Raw genomic sequence first — 23,169 nt, 5'->3', positions numbered from 1 at the left:
AAACATAACAGACCCGCAGTGGTTAGTGAGGCATCATTGTATTTGTCATGCAGTAGGAAAAAAAAATAATATCCACACTTTTGGAAACACAGGTAAAACAGCTATTGTCCCAGCTTAAAATGGAAAATTAAACTGGGGAAAATAACTCCCCCCTTTTTTTTCCCCTAGAGGGCAGGGTCTAGTAAGAGGGGGAAAGTGAATTACTTCAGGGAAGATGTGCTTTTTTAAGGTAGGATGGCTAGTTTCCTGGGTTTTTATTTCCGTAATCCTGCTTCTTTTGCTCTTCTCCACCAAAAGAACATCTGTTTTATGAGCTGGGCTTTGCCAGCTCTTCCTCCTCATTTTTCAGATGATGAACTCCCTCTGCATTGTGATTTATGAACCTCAGAGATCCCATGGTGAGCTTGTCTGGCTAGAGAATGCAGCACTTTTGTTTTCTGTTTCAGTTGGCAAAAATTCTGGTCATGCAAAGCTCTAGATAAAGCAGAATGAAGTGAGCTCCAGTTGGATGGGAGATGGGGCAGAGAGGGGGATGCTTGATGAAAGATGTGAATTGTGACATAAATGACTAGCTGACAACCAAAGACTGGGTCTTCCCTTGCCAAGTGTGGAATTACTGCTGGGGACTATCTGCCCATCCAAACAATACTTATCCCAGCATTCCTTGCAGCTAGGTGGGGGTCATGTGACTTGTTCTCACCAATGGAATGTGAGTAGAAGTAACATCCATTTCCTTCAGTACAACATGAGTAAGAAGCACATATGCTTTCTCCACCTTCTTTTACTCCATCAGCCAACAGAGAGAGGACTCTGAGGTCCAAGAAGAGGGCAGAGCTATGAGATAAAAAGAGCCTGGGTCCCTGACTGACTTCACGAAATGCTGTCCATTGGCAAAGGTGATGAAAAATAAGCAAGAAATGAGTGAAACCACTGAGATTTCAGGGACTCTATGTGACAGCTGCTAATACTATCTTGATTAATACACAAATCAAACCACTTTAGTAGAAAGGAGATGAAAACTGGAAGGCCTGATCATGATCCTGGCTTGGTTGTTTGGTAATTCAAGGCAAAACTTATGTTTCACACCTCTCACATCACCTCTTCTTTTCCCTCCTGTGACAAGCAAGAAAGGTGGGAGAAAGGGAGAGACAAAGGAAGGAGAAAGGGAGAGACAAAGGAAGGAGAAAGGGAGAGACAAAGGAAGGAGAAAGGGAGAGACAAAGGAAGAAAGGAAGGAGGGAGGAAGGGAGACATGCAGGAGGGAAGAGAGGAGAGAAAGGAGGCAGGGTAATTGAGTAGGACCCCATAGGGGTCTTTCTAGGGCAGAACCCCCCATATCCTCTGCTTTAGCTCTTCTCTGGAGTCCCGAGATATAACAGTATCTTATGCACGTTTCCTGAATTGTTTTACAGATGCTGAAAAGCCCTCACCAAATGGGAGATGCTAACTATTTGATGGCCATGAACATATAGCCCCCAGGCCTATTGAAGATTGATCATTGGCACCATCCTGTGACCTCACCATCAACCAATCAGAGAATGGTGCACAAACTGATCAAAGACCCTGGGATGCCCCTCCCTCACCTGGCCTTTAAAAATGCTTGGCTGAAACCCATCGAGGAGTTTGGGCTTTTTGAGTATTAGCTGTCCTGGACTCCTGCCTTGAAATAAATGCTGCATTTACCTTCCTGACAACCTGGTGTCAGTAGATTGGCTTTACTGAGTACACCTGAGCATACCCATTTGATTTGGTAATGGAAGGAAGGAAGGAAGGAATGTAGCTTAGTTCTTTTAGCAAGCAACTCCACAAGAATCTCCAGTGACCTCCCACCAAACTGGGAAGTGGGTCAGATTCAAAATTCCAAGTTCTGTGTTACATCCTGATCCTACCAAGAAAATCCTTCTATGATAGACAAAAATAGAAAGCTCCCTAGGTCTAACTGAATGCCAGAAGCAGTGGAGTGATACAAAGGGCATGCAGGATGGACAAAGAGAATACCCCTACCATTGAGGCCAGAGCGTGCCAATCAATGGAGACATACAAGCCAGAGGGAAGGAATATTACCCCATGAAGGAAAAGATGATTTCCAAAGTAGGCCAAGACATCAGTATCTACATCCCAGAACAAGGAATTCCAATATGATGTCCAGTAAGATATTGACAGTCTCCACATGGAAACTTCAGATTGAATAGCTCCTTCAATTTCTTAACTGCCATGCTCAGTCTGTACTGAAATGACACCATCATATAGTTAGAAAAGGACTCCTTAGCTGTCAGATGGTTTCACCTCTACCAGGAAACTCCAAAGTGCCACCTTTCCTAAAAGGAAGCAAATTGCGAATGCTTAGACATTTGAGGGCTCAATTATCACGTTGGCCCCTGCAATTAGGAAATGACATCCACTAATTGGGTAATTGTGTGCCTAAGTGCCTGATTTGTGGGCAAATTGAAGGCATGATATATGCAAATCAATCTGCATGTAAAATTGTTGTCCCATTAAACCTAATAGTCACTGCATGTCAATCACAAGGACGCCAATCATACCCACCTCTTTCTGAGTGAATCCTTTTAGCCAAAGTGTTTCCTGATAGCTGAATCTCACTAATGAAATTATATGAAATAATAATGTATAGTTTCTATGACATCTAGTCATAAATATGAATCATGTCTTTTTCCTGGAGAAAATGAGTCATCTGAGCTGTGTATTCTTACCAGTGGTTAATTCTGCCTTCCTCAGTTCTTCCTCCTTGGAAGAAAAGCTATGACAAATCTAGACAGTGTATTAAAAAGCAGAGACATCATTGTGCTGACACAAGTCCATATAGTCAAAGCTATGGTTTTTCCAGCAGTCATGTAAGGATGTGAGAGTTAAGCCGTAAAGAAGGCTGGGAACCAAAGAACTGATGTTTTCCAACTGTGGTGCTGGTGAAGACTCTTAAGAGTCCCTTGGACAGCAAGGAGATCAAACCAGTCAATCCTAGCCAGTCAAGGAAATCAACCCTGAATATTCATTGGAAGGATTGATGCTGAAGCTGAAGTTCCAATACTCTAGCCACCTGATGTGAAGAGCCAACACATTGGAAAAGAACCTGATGCTGGGAAAGATTGAAAGCAGGAGGAGAAGGGGACGACAGAGGATGAGATGGTTGGATGGCATCACCAACCAATGGACATGAGTCTGAGCAAACTCTGGGAGATAGTGAAGAGCAGGGAAGCTTGGAGTGCTGCAGTCCATGAGGCCGCAAAGAGTCAGACATGACAGCAACTGAACAACAGTTCTTATTGCTGAAGAAGGGGGAGATAGTCCCCGGAAAAAGAACACCTAGTAGGGGTTAAAATTTAAACATTTAAATTTAAACATTTAAAATCTTCAAAGATTCTGTTGATGGTTCTCAATAGCTACCACAGGTCAGGCCTTATGCTAAGCATCTGATACACATCATCTCATTCAATCCTAAAACACCCTTAAGGAGTAGATACTACTGTTCACCTCATTTTACAGATGAGGAAACTGAGGCACTGGGATGTTAAGAGACTTGCTCAAGGTCACAGAGCAACCCCGTGGCAGAGTCAGGACCTGAACCCACCTCCTTTTCTCCTACCTCCCACCTCCAACCCATCCTCAAGCAGTATGGGTTCCATTTCCTCCATTTCTTTCAAATCAGTTTACAGTCTCCACCTCCACTGTGGCTGTCCTGGCCACCATCACTCACCAGCTGTTTTCAAGTTCACCTCTCCTGACCCACAGTATAGTCAGGGTGATCTTTCTATAATACAAATCTGACCATGTCACTCTTCTTCCTACAATGTTATTGCCCTCATGGTGAAATTCAGATTCCTTTACACAGCAAGCAAATCGTGTCATGAGTCTTCTCACGGAACCTTGGAGTCAAGCTACTCTATTCTTCAACCAGGCTGTCATCCCTGGCAAGGGACTGGAATGGTCTTGTCCACATCTCTGGGACCCCATGATGCCAATGCAGAGATCATCCTCACTGCACAGACTCTATCCACCCTTATGGGGCTTTTTTTCCACTTTGATTCCTAGACACCACATCTTGTTTCCCCCTTCCTTATGGGCTGCTGCTTCTCGCTAACCTAGGATCCTGTTCTTGAATCTCTTCCTTTCTCTACTTACACATATCCCCACCCTGTGACCCCATCCAGCACCATGGCTTTAAATCTCAGCTGGTGGCTCAATGGTAAAGAATCCACCTGCAATTCAGGAGATGTGGGTTCAATCCCTGGGTTCAGTCTTCAGGAAGATCCCCTGGAGAAGGAGATGGCAACCCACTCACTATTCTTGTCTTGGAAATTCCATGGACAGAGGAGCCTGGTGGGTGATAGTCCATAGGGTCACAAAAGATTTGGACATGACTTAATCACTAAACAACAAACAACACAATCAGGACTTTAAAATGCAATTCTCCAGCCCCAACTTCAATCCTAGCCTTTGGACTCAAATTTCCAGTTGCCCAGTTAAGTCTCAAATAGGGTGTCTAACAGACCTCTCAGACTTGGCCAGAAACTACTGATCCCCTCACTTGCTCCTAAACCTGTCCTTCCTGCAGTTGTCTCTTACTCAGGAAATGGCAACTCCATCATTTCTGTTGTTCAAGAGACATCTTTGCCTCCCCTGTTTCTCTCAAGTCCCACCTAAAATACATCTGTTAGTCCTGTTGGTTCTACCTTCAAAGTGTATATACAAGGGACTTCCCTGGTAATCTAGTGATGAGGACTCCACACTTCCACTGTAGGGGCCCCAAGTTTAATCCTGGTTAGGGAGCTAAGATCCCACAAGCCACAAGACACAACCAATACATATATCTCTATATAGAGATGTATGGGCTTCCCAGATAGTGCTAGTGGTAAAGAACTGCCTGCCAATGCAGCAGGAATAAGAGACTTGGGCTCAGTCCCTGGGTCAGAAATATGCCCTGGAGGAGGGCATGGCAACCCACTGCAGTATTCTTGCCTGGACAATCCCATGGACAGAGGAGCCTGGGAGGCTACAGTCCATGGGGTCACAAAGAGTCAGACACAATTGAAGCAACTTAGCACACACACAAATGCATATAGACACATACATCTGAAATCTGACCTCTCTTCACTTCCGCCACAAGCACTGAGGTCCAAGCCACCATGGTTTCTCACCTGCAGTAGTGACATCATCTCTGTCTCTCCATTTCCACCCTTCCTCCCACCATCTAGTCTCAGATTTACAGAGAGAGCTCTCCAAAACATACATGTGGTCACTCCCCCTGCTAACATCATTGTCCCCTCACCCTAGTGGTTTTCCTCCACACTTAGAGGAATGCTAAATCCTCTCCAACCTCAGCTCTTTCCTTCCACTCTCTATACTCGCACACAAAATTATAATTGTATGTTAGCCAACCTCCTCACCATGCATATTTTATATCTTTCTTAGTTACTCTAATGTAACTGCATCCTACAATGCATCAGATTTCTCTTTGGGTCAATATTACCCATTAAATGATAATCACCACAGTTACCTTTTCCTGAATGCTTCTTGCATGCACACCATTTTTCTCACTCGGTCCACTGCATTCTAGTACTTAAGAGAAATGCAGCCAGGTCTGGGATGTCTCCACTGGGCTCAGCATAACACTCAGGTTTATCGTCCTTTGGCCAAATGTGATATCTCTGGTTAAGTCCTGTGTTCACAGTGAATAAAAGCAGCCACAGCCACAGCTTTATTTGATTTCTGTCTCACTTGGCACTGCTATGCCCCAGACTCCTGAGGATGTACTGGCCCTACCACATGACTTTTAGCAGAAACCAAAGCCCAGTTGCCAGGTGGTGATGAACAGATGCTGTGTCACTGAAGCTTCATGCTTCTCTACATCCGGATTTCAAGCCAAGTCATTGAGGTGGGAGTGGAGTTTCTACATTGACTTGAATTCACTACAAAGGACCAGGCAAGTCCATTCTCTTTAAATGTGGAATAAGGGATGTGTGCCAGGCTCCCCTTTACTTCTTTACAAACAGGGTTCATATTTTTTCCAGGGTAGCTGACACCTTTCCCAGACTCCCTTGCAGCTAGGAATGAGCATGTGACCTACTTCCAGCCAATAAGATGGAAGAGAAAATTTAGTGGGTGGGACTTCTGGAAAAGCCATTCTTTTCCTGATAAAATGGAATAGACTCTACCACTCTTTCCTTTCCCTTTTCTTCTGGGCTGGAAGGAAGACATAGAACACATATGGACATAAAACAGCCATCTTATATCCATTTTTACAAAGATAAATGCAAATATGGCTGATGAAGAACAGAAATCAGAAAGAGTCCAGGTCCCTTGATAGCATCTCGGAATCACCACATCAGCACTGGACTTCCTAACCATCTTCAAACTTTTTATTACATGAGGAAAAAGCACTTTTTTCCTTATGTCAGCCCTTAATTTTCAGGTATTGTTTCATTAAACTGAATATAAATATTATCTTATATTTACCATTATTATCCCTCTTAACCATCTATTTCTCTGAAGCATCTTAACAGGCAAAAGAATATGAAAGTTAATATCATCTTCTTCAATGAGCCTGCCACCCCCAAAAATCAGTGGATTTGCACGGACTCTGCATGGATTTCCTTGGGTCCCGTGTTCAACAGGTATTTACCAAGTTCCTACTATAGGCAGGTGCTGTTAAAGGACCAAGTCTTCTGTGATGAACAAAATTCCCCAGTGGACAGAAACCAAGCAGGCCCCTGCAGAGCTCCTGGGAACAAAACCCATTTCTGTCTCTTGCTAATAGGAAGTAGACTTCATTCAGCCTCCAAAACCTTCCCTGAGTACTAAAGGACAGGTTTAAACAGTTGCTAATCAAAGATATTCCCATTTGAATGCAGAGTTCCAAAGAATAGCCAGGAGAGATAAGAAAGTCTTCCTCAGTGATCAGTGCAAAGAAATAGAGGAAAACAACAGAATGTGAAAAACTAGAGATCTCTTCAAGAAAATTAGAGATATCAAGGAAAAATTTCAGGCAAAGATGGGTTCGATAAAGGACAGAGATGGTATGGACCTAACAGAAGCAGAAGATATTAAGAAGAGGTGGCAAGAATACACAGAAGAACTGTACAAAAAAGATCTTCACAACCCAGATAATCACAATGGTGTGACCACTCACCTAGAACCAGACACACTGGAATGTGAAGTCAAGTGGGCTTAGAAAGCATCACTGCGAACAAAGCTAGTGGATGTGATGGAATTCCAGTTGAGCTTTTTCAAATCCTAAAAGATGATACTGTGAAAGTGCTGCACTCAATATGCCAGCAAATTCAGAAAACTCAGCAGTGGCCACAGGACTGGAAAAGGTCCGTTTTCATTCCAATCCCTAAGAAAGGCAATGCTGAAGAATGCTCAAACTACCACACAATTGCACTCATCTCACATGCTAGTAAAGTAATGCTCAAAATTCTCCAAGCCAGGCTTCAGCAATACATGAACCGTGAACTTCCAGATGTTCAAGATGGTTTTAGGAAAGGCAGAGGAACCAGAGATCAAATTGCCAATATCTGCTGGATCATCGAAAAAGCAAGAGAGTTCCAGAAAAACATCTATTTCTGCTTTATTGACTACACCAAAGCCTTTGACTGTGTGGATCACAATAAACTGTGGAAAATTCTGAAAGAGATGGGAATACCAGACCACCTGACCCGCCTCTTGAGAAACCTGGATGCAGGTCAGGAAGCAACAGTTAGAACTGGACATGGAACAACAGACTAGTTCCAAATAGGAAAAGGAGTATGTCAAGGCTGTATATTGTCACCCTGCTTATTTAACTTATATGCAGAGTACATCATGAGAAATGCTGGGCTGGAAGAAGCACAAGCTGGAATCAAGATTGCCAGGAGAAATATCAATCACCTCAGATATGCAGATGACATCACCCTTATGGCAGAGAGTGAAGAGGAACTAAAAAGCCTCTTGATGAAAGAGGAGAGTAAAAAAGTTGGCTTAAAGCTTAACATTCAGAAAACTAAGATCATGGCATCTTGTCCCATCACCTCATGGGAAACAGATGGGGAGACAGTGGAAACAGTGTCAGACTTTATTTTTTTGGGCCCCAAAATCACTACAGATGGTGACTGCAGCCATAAAATTAAAAGACGCTTACTCCTTGGAAGGAAAGTTATGACCGACCTAGATAGCATATTAAAAAGCAGAGGCATTACTTTGCCAACAAAGGTCCATCTAGTCAAGACTATGGTTTTTCCAGTGGTCATGTATGGATGTGAGAGTTGGACTGTGAGGAAAGAAAAAAAAAAAAAAATTGATGCTTTTGAACTATGGTGTTGGAGAACGAACTCTTGAGAGTCCTTTAGGACTGCAAAGGACGATGCCAACCAGTCCATCTGAAAGGAGATCGAGTCCCTGATGTTCATTGGAAGGACTGATGCTGAAGCTGAAACTCCAATACTTTTGGCCACCTAATGCTAAGAGTTGACTCATTGGAACAGACTCGGATGCTGGGAGGGATTGGGGGGCAGGAGGAGAATGGGGATGACAGAGGATGAGATGGCTGGATGGCATCACCGACTCGATGGACATGAGTTTGAGTAAACTCCGGGAGTTGGTAATGGACAGGGAGGCCTGGCGTGCTGCGATTCATGGGGTCGCAAAGAGTCGGACATGACTGAGCAACTGAACTGAACTGAACTGAATCAGAGAAGGAGTTTCCCAGGTGGTTCAGAGGTAAAGAATCCACCTGCCAATACAGGAGATGCCGGAGATGGTCAACCCCTGCGGGAAGATCCCCTAAGGATAAAATGGAAACCTACTCCAGTATTCTTGCTTGGGAAATCTCATGGACAGAGGAGCCTGGCGGGCTATAGTCCATGGGGTCGCAAAGAGTTGGATGACTAAGCAAGTGAGCACATACACAGTACAATCACGGAAGGGAGGGGACACAGAGACAAGGGAGGAACAGTCAAAAGAAACCAAGGACATGCATTACCATATCACTGGGCTATGTTGCAGATAATGAAACCCCACCAGATGAGAGAAGTTGACTGTAGGCTTCCCACAAGTATGTAGCCCCCAGACCTGTTGGAAGCAGGTGGGTGATGATGTTGACTCCCAATTATCTCACCACCAACCAGTCAGAAGAATGTCATCGAGCTGATCATGCCCTCCTTGAACCATTCCTGTAAAACTCCTCACTACCCCCTCTAGGTTGGCATGCAGTTTTGAGGGCACTAGCCCACTGTGGGTTTGCCTGGCATAGCAATAATATTAGCTATTCTTTTCTGCTTCACCCAAAACTCTATCCCTGGGATTTAATTCAGAGTCAGGGTACAGAGGCTGGACTCAGCTTCAGGACCCTTGCTGCTGCTGTGGTTTAGTCGCTCAGTCATGTCTGACTCTTTGCAACCTTATGGACTGTAACCCACCAGGCGTCTCTGTCCATGGGCTTTCCAAGGCAAGAATACTAGAGCGGATGCCATTTCCTTCAGGGGATCTTCCCAACCCAGGGATCAAACCCGCATCTGCTGCTTGGCAGGTGGATTCTTTACCACTGAGCCACCTGGGAAGCCCCGCAGGCCCCTTATCTCAATGCTATGATCGTCTACAATCCTCTGCTCTGGAGTCTCTTTTATGTCACATGTTCTTCCTCCTCCTCCCTCCACAGTGAACACCTACCCAGAGCTGGAAAGAGTGGAACCCTATACTGAGGTCATAGGACAATATCTCCAGCATTAGCCAAGCTCCATGGCAACTACTGTCAGGAGCCATCCTGTTTGTCATGCGCCATCACATTCCTAACCAGCCTGCTCCTATCTCTATATTAAGAAACATATGCATCATATAGAATCCTGAACAATGACCTAATGCCACCCCTCTCCATAGGAATTTTCTTTGTCATTAGGCTATAAAAATTGGCCACAAGCCCACAAAAGGGGTCCACTCTCTTGAGGCAGCCCAAGGTTCTAACAGCCTCTCCCACTTTAATAAACTCTATTCTCCCCTCATTCTGCCTCATATCTGGAAATTCTTTTCCAACCCATGCACAGACAATGAGAGAAAGTTCAGGCCAGTTTTCTTTATAACACTGTTCAAGTTTTTCATGCAATCTTTTATACTTCTCCAAGTATAAAAAGAGGGAGAAAGATGAGGCTAATTGTGATATTCTTAAAATCTCTGGATGTACAGAGGTCAGATTAGATGTTTTCTAAAGTGCCTTAAGGATATAAAATTCTGAATTCTACATAATCCTGTCTCTTCTCCAACTGCCCTTCACCTTCCATCCACAGGCAGACTTCCAATTAAAGCAAAATCTTAGGCAGTACAGAAATGCCACATTGCCTTTGAATCTATATGTGAGGCCAAGATTAGTTTGGTCACCTTCCGGTGCTAAGTCCTCTTCGACTTCTGTCAATCAATTCCCAAGAGAATAGAACATAAATGCCATTTTTTGAACAAAGACAAGTGTTTGAGGACCTCCAAATAATTGAAATAAAATGCAGCATTGGTGCAAAGATCCTTTCTCTCTCTCTCATTCTCTCTTGCTCTCCCCCCCCCTCCAGAAAAAAATAAAAATACATATCCAAGTTGCAGAAATTTTTCTATGAATTGTATCTCTGACAGCCTGGAGATATGCCTAAGTGTGAAATATCATTCAAGAAATCATTTCAATCAAGTCCCCGTGTCTGGGTATAGGTACTCCGAGAAAATGGAGACAGATAAATCCTCGGCATGGCAGGTTTCTCTCCTCCCCCAGGGAAGTCTTTGAGGAAGAAGCAATGAAACCTCTGCAAGGACCTGCACTCACTATAACAGGGTTTCTCCACGTCAACACTATTGACATTTAGGGATGGACAGTTTGTTGCAGGGGCCATCCTGTGCTTTGTAGGATGTTTAGTACTGTCCCTAGCCTCCTCCCAGTAGGTGCTAGTAGCAGCCTCACCATGACCAACACCCAGTTGTAACAAATGAAAACGTATCTGTGTGTGTGGACTCAGTTGTGTCCAGTGCTTTTGGGACCCCAAGGACTATAATCTGTCAGGCTCCTGTATCCATGGAATTCTCCAGGCGAGAATACTGGAATGGGTTGCCATTTCCTACTCCAGGGGATCTTCCTGATCCAGGGATCGAATATGTGTCTCCTGTGTCTCCTGTATTGGCAGGTGGATTCTTTATCACTGAGCCACCAGGGAATCCTGAAAATGTCTCCAAACATTGCCAAATATCCCCAAGGGACAAACTGACCCTGTGAGAACCACTGCCCTACACCAGGCCGACTTCAGCTCTACTGAGCTCCTTTAGGGTGTTTCAACTTAAAGGAAAGCATACAACGTAAGAACTGAGGGTGTAAGCTTTATTCAGAGTCTTACTGAGATAGCCACTCAGGTAGCTTTGAGGAAACTGCTCCAAGGAGACAGAGGAGAAGCAGCTTCTGTATGATTTTTGGGTAGGGGAACATGGAGTCAAGTATACATCTTGGTAAGTATACTGCCAATGCCAAAGAACAGATAGGTCAAGGTAATGATTTTAGCACTTTCCCCATGTATGGGAAGGTGCAAGAATTGGAGGTCCTTGAAATTCATCCTGAGGGCTGCATGTACTGTCTAAGCACCTGTTTACCCAACGCATAGAGTGCCCCAATCTATTTTTCATCCTGAGTTCCTCTCAGGGTACACTCTAGGTGGGCAAATGCAGTGGGTTTCCACTTAACCCCTGAAGAACTGGGTGATGAGCAACGCTCTGTCTTAGCCATCTTCAGCATCCACAACCGTAAGGTACCATGTACTCCTGTGTCACACCTCGCTGACCCCCACCACTGCTTTCCACTGTGGAGCAAAATCAGCTCAGCCCTTGCCACTCACAGAAAAATAATGTACATGCAACTGCATCATTTTAGAGACAAAAATGTATGCATTTGCCAATGATCTTTTTTCAATACATAAATGTATTTATTTCTTTTTGGCTATGCTGGGTCCCTGTTGCTGTGAGCAGGCTTTCTCTGGTTGCCATGAACAGGGGCTCCTCTTCACTGCTGGGCACAGGCTTCTCATTGCCATGGCTTCTCTTGTCACAGAGCACCAGCCTGAGGCACAAGGGCTTTGGCAGTTGTGGGGCACAGGCTTTGTTGCTCCCCAGCATGTGGTACCTTTCTGGACCAGGGACCGAACCCATGTCCCCTACATTAAACACTGGACCACCAGGGAAGCCCCTGCATTTATCTTTTTAATTAAAAATAATTTCTTAGGATAAGGGACTGTTTGACTGTTCCTCTCTTGTCTCTTAAGTCATCCATGCTCCTTCTAAGATGCTATATTTTCTGATCTCTTCCTAGTTCATGGCAGCTCCCTCTCCATCTTCTTAGCCAACTCTTCCTCTTCCTCTTCTCCTTACCTATGAAGTTCCTCCAGTAACAGACTCAAGATCTGATCTTTTCTCTATATATACCCATGGCTTTAAATCTATCTTTGTCCTGAAGAAACTCCAACGTTTGGTATCTGAGCTAGACCTCCACTCTGAATTCCAGACCTGTGTATTCAGCCACCTACTGGACATCTTCGCTCGGATATCTTCCCATATCTCACACTTAAAACTAAGAAAAGTTTCTTGCTGTTTCTCTCTCAAATTGTTTTACATCTGGTCTTTCTCCATTTAAGAAAATGCCACCAACATCCCCAAAGTTATCTAACTCAGAACCCTAGGAATCACCCCTAAGTGTCCTCTCTTCTTTCCCTCCACGCAATCTAATTATCAGCAATCCCGACTCCTATCCCTCTGCTGATACTGTTGCCTCAGACTTGGGTCAAGCCCAGCACTTAACTCCAGAAAGCATTGTTTACATTATTGTACAGGTAAAAGATACTCCCTAGAGTTGTGCAAGAACCAACTTACAGGACCATAAACATCAGTCCTCTTTCCCTCATCCAAGCTACCATCATCTCTCACCAGAATAAATGCAACAACTTCCTAACACATATCCCTGCTTCCACTCTGTCCCTGACAGCCCCTTCTCCACCCAATGAACAAGAGTGACCTCATAAAAACTGAACAGCAGGTCACATCACTCTCCAACTTAAAGCCTCTCAAGAGGTTCCCATTGCTCTCCATAAAAAGTCCAAAGCCATCTTTATGAATCCAAGACTTGCCCTATCTGGATCTTCAAAATGTCTCCAGTTTTATTTCTTCACCCCTTTGTCCCATCCTAACACATTTTCTTTCAGTTCCCCAAATAAAACAAATTCTGTCCTACCCCAGGACATTTGCCCAGGCCACCCTCATTAACTGCAATACTCCAAATTCCCACCCTCAAGATTCTTCACATGACTGGATCCTTCTCATTTCTCAGTAACAGTGTTAGGCTGAGCTGACCCACCATCCTAAATGAAGTGCCTCTCTTTTTTTATCCTTCCTCAGAGCACAGCATTCCCCCCAGAACACTGTATATTTTAACCATATGATACTGTCTGTTTTATTTGCTCATGACTGTATTCCCAGCACTTAGTACAGTCTCAGGGTCATATTGGCACTTCTTAAGTTAAATGAATTCATGAAACCCACTAGCAGGAGATAACCATTGTTAATACTTCAATGCATGCCATTTCTAGACCTTAACCATATTTAACTTTAATAATCTTGTTTCTCCATTAACTCTAGGACTAAGGGTCCAATAAAATAATAATGATAATAATACATGGACACTTAAACAGTATACATGATTCAGGTGTCAGTTAAAATGTCATCTCCATAAAGAGACGCTCTCAGTCACACCAATCAAAGGAGACCCTGTCCTCAGTCACTACAACATCACCTTGTTTTAGTTTCTCCGTGGTATCATCACTGGCTGAATCATCTTTTATTTATTTTTGCTTACCTGTCTTCCCTGACTAGGATGTCAGCACCACAAAGGCAGGGATCAAGTTTTTTTTTAATTTAATGCTGAATACCCAGTGCCTCAACTGTCCCCAGCTAATAGCAGGAACACAATAAATGTTTGCTGAATAATGAATGAATGTCAGAAGTTTCTCTGCACGGAAATTAATCTGAGACAGGTAAGGAGGAGATTATAATAATAATGAGGAGGAGCCTGTTAATGGCACTTGCATTTCGAGGCCATCACCAGCCACACAAAGGCAGTGACATGCTGAAGATGGGCTCTGTCCAAAGCTGTCCTGTGCGCTTGGCTCCAGCCTTGCAGAATGCAGAGTGACATTCTTACTGACACAGGATGAAGGCTTGGCCTTTCCGGTCTGCAAATGGGGCTCCGTGTCTCATCTGTCAAGGACAACAGGTTCAACTTCCTACATCTGCTAATCAGAATGACATAAAACTTCAGCCAAGTCAGTGTGTTGATGCTGTGGGACTGGGACCACGTGACTTACAAATGAAGGAACTGCCGAGGGAAGCAGCAGGGCCAGAGAAAGAAGCCAAGATTGTCTGTCTTGAATCAGAGTGGAAGAGAGGCCAGGAAACACAAATATCCATAATACAATAAGTTTGGGATTTTTCTTTTTCCTATTCTAATCCTTGGTGGTATGGCTCATTTCACCAGCCTAAGCAGAGGTTAAAAAAAAGTGATGCTTCACAGTCTCAGCTGATGATGCTGCAAACCAGACGTCAGAGAGTCCTGGGCTGAGTCCAACAAACAGCTATGTTCTGTTTGGGGTACACAACATCTTTTAAAAAGTTGAATGACTTGTCAAAATTTCTAAATTGCAAAGTTTTATTTAAAAGCCTCATTTTGGGCTTCTCTTGAAAATGTAGGAGGTCCAGCAGCTCCAAACGCATGTCCCCATATGTCGACATCTGCCGGACCTTGAATAGGCCCTGTGAGCTTTGGACAGGGTATGTGTCTCCAGGTCCCTCGTTGTCCTACCTGGCTCCCTTCACTCATTCACAACACCTTGCCTCCCACCCCTGAAGGCGCTTCTCAAAAGGGAAGAATTCTGATTCTTCTGTCCTCAGATTCTCAAAGATGCTCATCCTATTGTACCCCAAAGAAATGGCTTTGACCTCTAACTGACCTTTCTTCGCTTCTCCCTACAGGGTGGGACTAACTAATCTGATTGGTGAGGTTCTGGAGAACTTGCCTTCCACTGGGAGACTCAGTTTGTCTCAAAAGCAAGGAACGGTGGTCCACCCACTCTCTTATTCAATAGATCGCAATCTCGGAGATGAGAAAACCAGGCCTCCTCCGTTTCCTAGCAGTCAGCACTTCCTGGAGTCCTCTCTGGCCCCCTCCTGTGAAAACCTTGAGATGTTAAATCTGTCAGTGACCCTCCATGGAGTGCGAGTTTTAAAATTCCATTGAGTGAGAAATTTCAAAACTGGGTGAGATTTTTCAAAATCTATTTTGTTTCCTAGTGTTAAAAGTAGATGGATGGTTTAAGACCTAAATATTGGGGAAGGTAGGGAAAGACATCAGATTCACTCTGTTCTTCAGTCTGCTTTTACCAGACTACCATGCTTTGGAATTTGATGGATCTTAGTGATAAATAAGAGAATTTATTTTTCCACCAAACTCTTTATGAATGTTCCTTTCTCTTAGAACTAGGACTGCAGTAGTAGGCAATAATCAGAATGTCTATCCTCTAACATGTCTCAAGATAGAGTATTTAATGAAGCTTGGAGGCTTCCCAAAGCCACACACAAACATAGTGTATCTTCCTGAGCGTTCACTTTACTCAAAGATCTGGAAAGTGTTTATTTTAATTTCTTGGCTTTTAGAAGATTTTATCATAGGCATATCCAAGCACAATTATCAAAATATCATTTTCCCAGGTTGACCAGTCTCATGGAATTTTTCACACTTAAAATTATGAAGCATGTCACTTTTATGTGGAACTTTTATATGGAAGCAACTGAATAATTATGTGCCTTCAGTTGGGGTATAATCGAAAGATGCATTAACATCAACGGGGTCTATAGAGGAAGTAAAGACTATGCTGATTTTCAACATGGCTGGTGGTGATGCAAAGGAGTTGTGCTTGAACAAGATTTCCTGAGTGAGTCTGAATATCTCTGCACACCTAGAATTTTAATGAGGATTTCACTATATGTACCAGGTTTTCTACCATTTAATTATATAGAAAATCCACACCTCTTTTGCAATTCAAGTTCTTGACATAAATTGGCTTAATGTTTGATCTCGTCAACTGACATCTATTTCCCACAATAGTGAGCAACTAATAACACAAATATACCAAAACGTATTCATTGTCTGTTTGATTGATTTTTTTTTGTTTGATTGATTTTTAATGTCACTCTTCATGTACATTATTCACAGAATAGTAACTTACAAATTATATTGTCAGCTTGGAACATGGCTTAGGATTTAAAAACTAGAAGCTTGAAGACTAAGCATGAAATTAGGAACAAAAACACAATGATGAGGGAAACTTAAAATAACCTGGAATCATCTCTTTCCACAAGGGACTGACAGCAAAAGCAAAGATAACCCTCCCCAACAAAACTCCAGAACTGGTGGTAGGTTACAGTTATAAACTTAATATGGACTGTAGGCAAATGCCTACTTCAAATGAGGGTTTTGATAAATATCCATGATGCCTAGATTTTGGTCTCTACATATCATTCTCTGCTAAAAGGAACCCAGGATTTTTGCAGAAATAGCTGACTTGAGCATAAAACATACACGTTGAGCCTGGAATAGTTTATGCCAGAAAGAAAGAAATCTACTAGAATTTCATGGAGTCAAGAGAATTCAGAACCTAGCCCAGCCTGATGGGGCTCCTACAGATCCAAGATGCTTTATTCACAGAAAAAGATACTATGATGCCAGTTATTTATCATTTGTGTCTCAGCTCTTTGTCCACCCTTCCACACTTGTATGTTATCCTAGTTGGAACTCTGCACACTAAATTTCACAGACTCCTTTGAGGGACTGGCTTCCTGTTAGGAACTGCTGATGGAAGATTCTAGAGGAGGAAGGAATAAAAGAATGTCTCTTTGTTTTACTTCTCCTATCAGTATTATTCCAGCAACAGTGTTTAGCTCCAATCTCTAGCTTCTTTAAATGCTCCCAATTCCAACTCCTAGCTGGCTCGAAACCCTTGTGGCTTCCCTGATAGCTCGGCTGGTAAAGAATCCGCCTGCAATGCAAGAGACCCTGGTTCAATTCCTGGGTTGGGAAGATCTGCTGGAGAAGGGGTAGGTTACCCACTCCGGTATTCTTGGGCTTCCCTTGTGGCTCAGCTGGTAAAGAATCTACCTGAAATGCAGGACACCTGGGTTTGATTCCTGGGTTGGGAAAATCCCCTGGGGAAGGGAAAGGCTACCCACTCTAGTATTCTGGCCATGGAAAATTCCATGGACTGTATAGTCCATAGGGTTGCAGAGTCGGACGTGACTGAGCGACTTTCACTTTCAATACCAGCTCTGCAGCCCTTCCTCCGAGCTCCTAGCTTACAGTAATCCCACATCTTCCTTTTTATCCTCTCAAGGATAAAACCAACTTCTAACCCACAGAGCAATGAAAAAATGTTCACTCATGATCTGGCCATTTTATTTGTCTTTGCTTTCTCTAGTGATAATGATACTGTCTTACAAGTCATTAACTATTCAGTCAGTTCAGTTCAGTCACTCAGTTGTGTCCAACTCTTTGCGACCCCAAGGACTGCAGCATGCCAGTATTCCCTGTCCATCACCAACTCCCGGAGCCTACTCAAACTCATGTCCATCGCATCGGTGATGCCATTCAACCATCTCATCCTCTGTCATCCCCTTCTCCTCCTGCCTTCAACGGTTCCCAGCATTGGGGTCTTTTCCAATGAGTCAGTTCTTCGCATGAGCGGGCCAAAGTATTGGAGTTTCAGCTTCAGCATCAGTCCTTCCAATGAATATTCAGGACTGATTTCCTTTAGGACTGACTGCTTGGATCTCCTTGCCGTCCAAGGGACTCTCAAGAGTCTTCTCCAATACCACAGTTCAAAAGCATCAGTTCTTTGGCACTCAGCTTTCTTTACAGTCCAACTCTCACATCCATACATGACTACTGGAAAAACCGTACCTTTGACTAGATGGACCGTGGTTGGTAAAGTAATGTCTCTGCTTTTTAAAATGCTATGTAGGTTGGTCATAGCTTTTCTTTCAAGGAGCAAGCGTCTTTTAATTTCATGGCTGCAGTCAACATCTGCAGTGATTTTGGAGCCCCAAAAAATAAAGTCTGTCACTGTTTCCATTGTTTACCCATCTATTTGCCATGAAGTGATGGGACTGGATGCCATGATCTTAGTTTTCTGAATGTTGAGTTTTAAGCCAACTTTTTCACTCTCCTCTTTCACTTTCATCAAGAGGCTCTTTAGTTCTTCTTTGCCTTCTGCCATAAGGATGGTATCATCTGCATATCTGAGGTGATTGATATTTCTCCCAGAAATCTTGATTCCAACTTGTGCTTCATCCAGCCCAGCATTTCTCATGATGTACTCTGCATAGAAGTTAAATAAGCAGGGTGACAATATACAGCCTTGATGTACTCCTTTCCCTATTTGGAACCAGTCTGTTGTTCCGTGTCCAGTTCTAACTGTTGCTTCTTGACCTGCATGCAGATTTCTCAGGAGACAGGTCAGGTGGTCTAGTACTCCCTTCTCTTTTAAGAATTTTCCACAGTTTGTTGTGATCCACACAGTCAAAGGCTTTGGTGTAATCAATAAAGCAAAAGTAGATGTTTTTCTGGAACTCCTTGCTTTTTCGATGATCCAGTGGATGTTGGCAATTTGATTTCTGGTTCTTCTGCCTTTCCTAAGTCCAGCTTGAAGATATAGAAGTTCAGCTTTCACGTACTGTTGAAAGCTGGCTTGGAGAATTTTGAGCATTACTTTGCCAGCATGTAAGATGAGTGCAGTTGTGCAGTAGTTTGAACATTCTTTGGCATTGTCTTTCTTTGGGATTGGAATGAAAACTGTTAACTATTAGTTATTAACTATTAACTAATAGTTTTAATTAACAATGAATTAAAATAGTTAACTATATTAACCATCAATTTACATCATTCTTGATTATAAAATAACCGAAAGGAAAATGTCCACATTTTTACATGTTATTATACGTTTTTATTAAACGTGATGGCCCATAAGAGAAAAAAAGTTTGCATTTTGGCAACAAAGGCTTCATTTTCTATAATTGTTCACCTTGAGGACATCAGGTCCAGCTGCATCATTCACTAGTAGCACTGTCTTAAGCAGCTTGCCCCTTGATTTTCTCATTGTTTAGTGGGATGATAAAAAGCGACATCATTTGAAGTGGTTTTAGTACTAGCTTTTTAATAAAACTTTCAAGGAGACACCTTGAAAGCTTATTTGATTACACAGCTATCTACTCAGGGAAGATGCTGGTTAGTGCTTCCAAGCTCATGACTAAATTGCTATGTTCCTTCTAGGAGATTAGAAAGACATTAAGATAAGGTAAAATCTGGAAAAGGTGAATTAATTCTTTGCTCAATGTCAAGCAGGCACTTATGGAGTTGTTTTTCTTAGTTCTTTTGTTTTGTTTTCAAGCCTGAATACTTTTAGCAACAAGTGCAAAGCCAAAGAAGGGAACACCTTCATCACTTGTGAGAAGGAGCCACAGAGAAAGCGATACTTAAGAGCTGGAGGAAGAGGGTTTGACGTGGAGATTATGAGTTGTCTGTGACTCTTGGTTCACTTATACTTGATAAAAATTACAACTTTAGTAGTCTAAAAAGGCATCAGTAATGCCACGTGTAAAACAACCAGCTAGTGGGAACCTAAAGTAGGGTAGGGAGCTCAGCTTGGGGCTCTGTGGTGACCGTGAGCAGTGGGATGGGGGGCAGGCCCACGAAGGAGGGCATATATTTAATATGTTTACATATACCTGATTCATTCCATTGTACAGCAGAAACTTACACAACATTGTAAAGCAATTATACTCCAATAAAAATAAATTCTAAAAAACTTTTTAAAGGCATCAACAGGACTTCCCTGCTGGTCCAGGGGTAAAAGAATCTGCCTGCCAACGTAAGGGACATCCGTTCGATCCCTGCTCCAAGAAGATTCCACATGCCTCAGAGCAGCTCAGCCCATGTGCCACAACTGCTGAGCCTGCGCTCCACACCAAGAGAAGTCACCGCATTGAGAAGCCCATGCTCTGCAACGAGTGGCCCCAGCTCGCCGCAATAAGAGAAAGCCCACGCAGAGCAATGAAGACACAGCACAGACACTAGTTATTCATCAGATTTTTTAAATACCTTATTTTAAAAAGGCATCAGCAGCTTTCTTCGCTGCAAAAGTCCTGTGATGAGTATTCCCTGGGCCAGCACTGTGGTTCAGATCTTTCCATGGACTGTGTGACCCAAGAAGTATGATATCTCCACTAGAGGGCTCACTTTTCAAAATTGCCACCAGACCCTGGCTATGCTGCTTCACTTCTCTGGCAGCTTCCAAGGGTTTCTTACCTCTATGGCCAACCTGACATGCCTCACCCCTCAGTGAATAAAACATTCTGTTTCTATCCATACATCCTGAACTGTTAAGTCAAGGCAAAAAAAAGATACAGGGCCTGGGTACTAAATATTTTTCCAGTCTCCTCTCTCTTCAAATCAGGTAATTAAACAAGACAGACTGGTCTTAAAGATTCATCAAACTGATCATAAAAATTTCAAAGTCTTCATGTTGTGCTTTAAACAAAATCCAGGTCTGTGACCATTGACTGGGGGTCCCTGAAGATCTGACCCTAACTGAGTCTTGTCTCACTACTCTAATGCCTCTTCATTCCTGGGAGAGATGAGTTCTTTCCCAACATGGATTCTCGACACATCCTCTTCCCTCTGTTCCGAAATCTCTTCCCCCATTCTTTGCAGGCTGCTTCCTGCCCGTCTCCATCAAATCCCTAAAGAAAACCCATGTCCTCAGGAAGTACTCTCTGACCACTCTATCAAAAAGCGTCCCGTGCTGCATTCTGTCATGGCATCATGTACTTTCCAGAACACTACTCACAGTTTATAATTACACACGTTGAACTGAACTGAGGACATTACTGGATGAATGTCCATCTTTACTGTTAGATGGCAACCATGACTGTCAACCTAGGGACTGGCAAACTTTTTCTGCAAGAGGCAAATGGTAAATATCTTCAACTCTGTGGACCATACAGTCTCTGTCACAACTACTCAACTCTACTGACATAGTGTGAAAACATTCATGGATAATTTGCTAGTTAATGAGTGTGACTACGTGTGCTCAGTTGCTCAGTCATGTCCGATTCTTTGCAACCCTTTGGACTGTAGCCTGCCAGGTTCCTCTGTCCATGGGATTTTTCAGGCAAGAATACTGGAGTGGGTGACCATTTCCTCCTCCAGGGGATCTTCCCGACCCAGGGATCGAACCTGTGTCCTTTGTGTCTCCTGCATTGCAGGAGGATTCTTTACTGCTGAGCCATCCAGGAAGCCCATATGAGTGTAGTTGTGTTCTAATAAAATTTATTTATAAGACCTGGGAATTCCCTGGTGGTCCAGTGGTAAAGACTCAGTGCTTTCACTGCCATGGGCCCAGGTTCAATCCCTGGTCAGGGAACTAAGGTTGCACAAGCCACACCACAAAACCAAAAAAAAGAAAAAATGTATTTACAAGATTTTTTTTTTTTTTTGTATTTACAAGATTCAAAAGATCTGTCCGCTGGCCACTGTTCTGATCCCTAGTCTAGCCTACTGTTATACCCTCAGTGTCATGTACATCCCCTAACATGTAGAAAGTGAACCAAATAGTCATTGGATGGATGAATAAATGAATGTTTAGGCTAATGTTTGGATGAGCTTGGGCTTCAGAGTTAGAATTAACTCTCCATACTGGATTCAGAGTTCTGACTCTAGTCAATTTTGTTCCTTTCTCTTCTTCAACACTTCCCAGCCAGATTTTCATTAATGGTTTGGCAAGCCACTCTCCCTCCTTGAGCTTCACTAAATCTAATCTCATAGTTATTCTTTTGCTGTACAGTAATGTCTATGATTCACCTTTCACTGACTTGGATGGAACATGATCGTTGGCTCACATCACTTCTACTCCACTGTTCCCAGCAGTTAGCCGCTGCACATTTTTTTCCAGGAAAAAGAGAGAAGATAAGGAATGACTGTGAATTCTGTATGTGACAACTGGTACATTCTTTTGGCGATGGCAAGTTGCCAGCATCCATTAAAACTGTCAATGTGCCTTTCAGCCTAGCCATCCTTAGGACTTTTCCCATAATGCCCTTGTACCTGCATCATGAGTCTAGGATCTGATACACTATGAGACACAGGGTAGACCTCCTCTGTGATTGGCTAACTATCCACACAGACTCCCAGTGATACTCCTATTGTTTCACTCTCAGTTGACCTCTGTTCTCTGCTACATCTAAGGCAGGCTTATACAGAACACTTGTAAGAATGGCTGTAGTCCTTCGTGGTAGGCAGCTTCTGCCATGGACTCCAAGGTCCCCACTTCCTAGACACTCATCTTCTGGTATTCATGCCCTTGTGTAATTCCCTCCTCTCGAGTGTATACTAAAGAATAGAATATGGCCAACATGATAGGATGCCACTTTCAAACTCCATTACAAAATACTTTTACTCCTCTCCTTCTCTGGCTCTTCTGATGAACCCTGATAAAGCCAGCTGCCTTTGTGAGATGCCCTATGGAAGGGGCCATCCTGCAAGGAATTGAAGTGGCTTCTGGCCAACAGCCAGAACTAAAGCCCCCAGGCCAGCAGCGCAGTAGAAACTCAATCCTGCCAACAGCTACAGGAGTGACCTGGGAACTGGATCATCTCCCACTTGAGTCCCAAGATGACACCTTCTCCACCCAACACCTTGACTGCAGTCTTGTCAGAGAATCCAAGCCAAATGACCCTGCTAAGCCATACTCAAATTTCTGACCTATAGAAATTGGGATATAATGAATGTCTCATTGGTTTTTCAAAAAATCTTTTCAAGCTGTTTGTCTTCTGCTTTTGCACCAAACCTCCAGTCATTCATTTGTTCTTTCATCCATTCAGACAAATACTTACTGGGCCCACCAGGCTTCCCTGGTGGCTCAGTGGTAAAGAATCCACCTGCCAATGTAGGAGACATAAATTTGATCCCTGGGTCGGAAAGATCCCCTGCAGAAGGAAACGGCAACCCACTCCAGTATTCTTGCCTGGGGAATCCCATGGACAGAGGAGCCTAGTGGGCAACAAACCATGGTG

The 23,169-nt window shown here is 43.3% G+C and overlaps 1 non-coding gene across 1 annotated transcript; it reads left to right on the top strand.

The window, feature by feature from the left end:
- Positions 1-21,448: 21,448 nt before the first annotated feature.
- On the top strand, positions 21,449-21,521 carry TRNAE-UUC. Its single transcript has one exon. It is a non-coding gene; the product is annotated as a tRNA-Glu (tRNA).
- Positions 21,522-23,169: the final 1,648 nt, after the last annotated feature.

Source organism: Cervus canadensis, chromosome 32 (genome assembly GCF_019320065.1).
Source record: "Cervus canadensis isolate Bull #8, Minnesota chromosome 32, ASM1932006v1, whole genome shotgun sequence".
NCBI lineage: Eukaryota > Metazoa > Chordata > Mammalia > Artiodactyla > Cervidae > Cervus > Cervus canadensis.
Note: the sequence above shows the minus strand (reverse complement) of the source record. Positions and strands in the feature narration are given on the sequence as shown.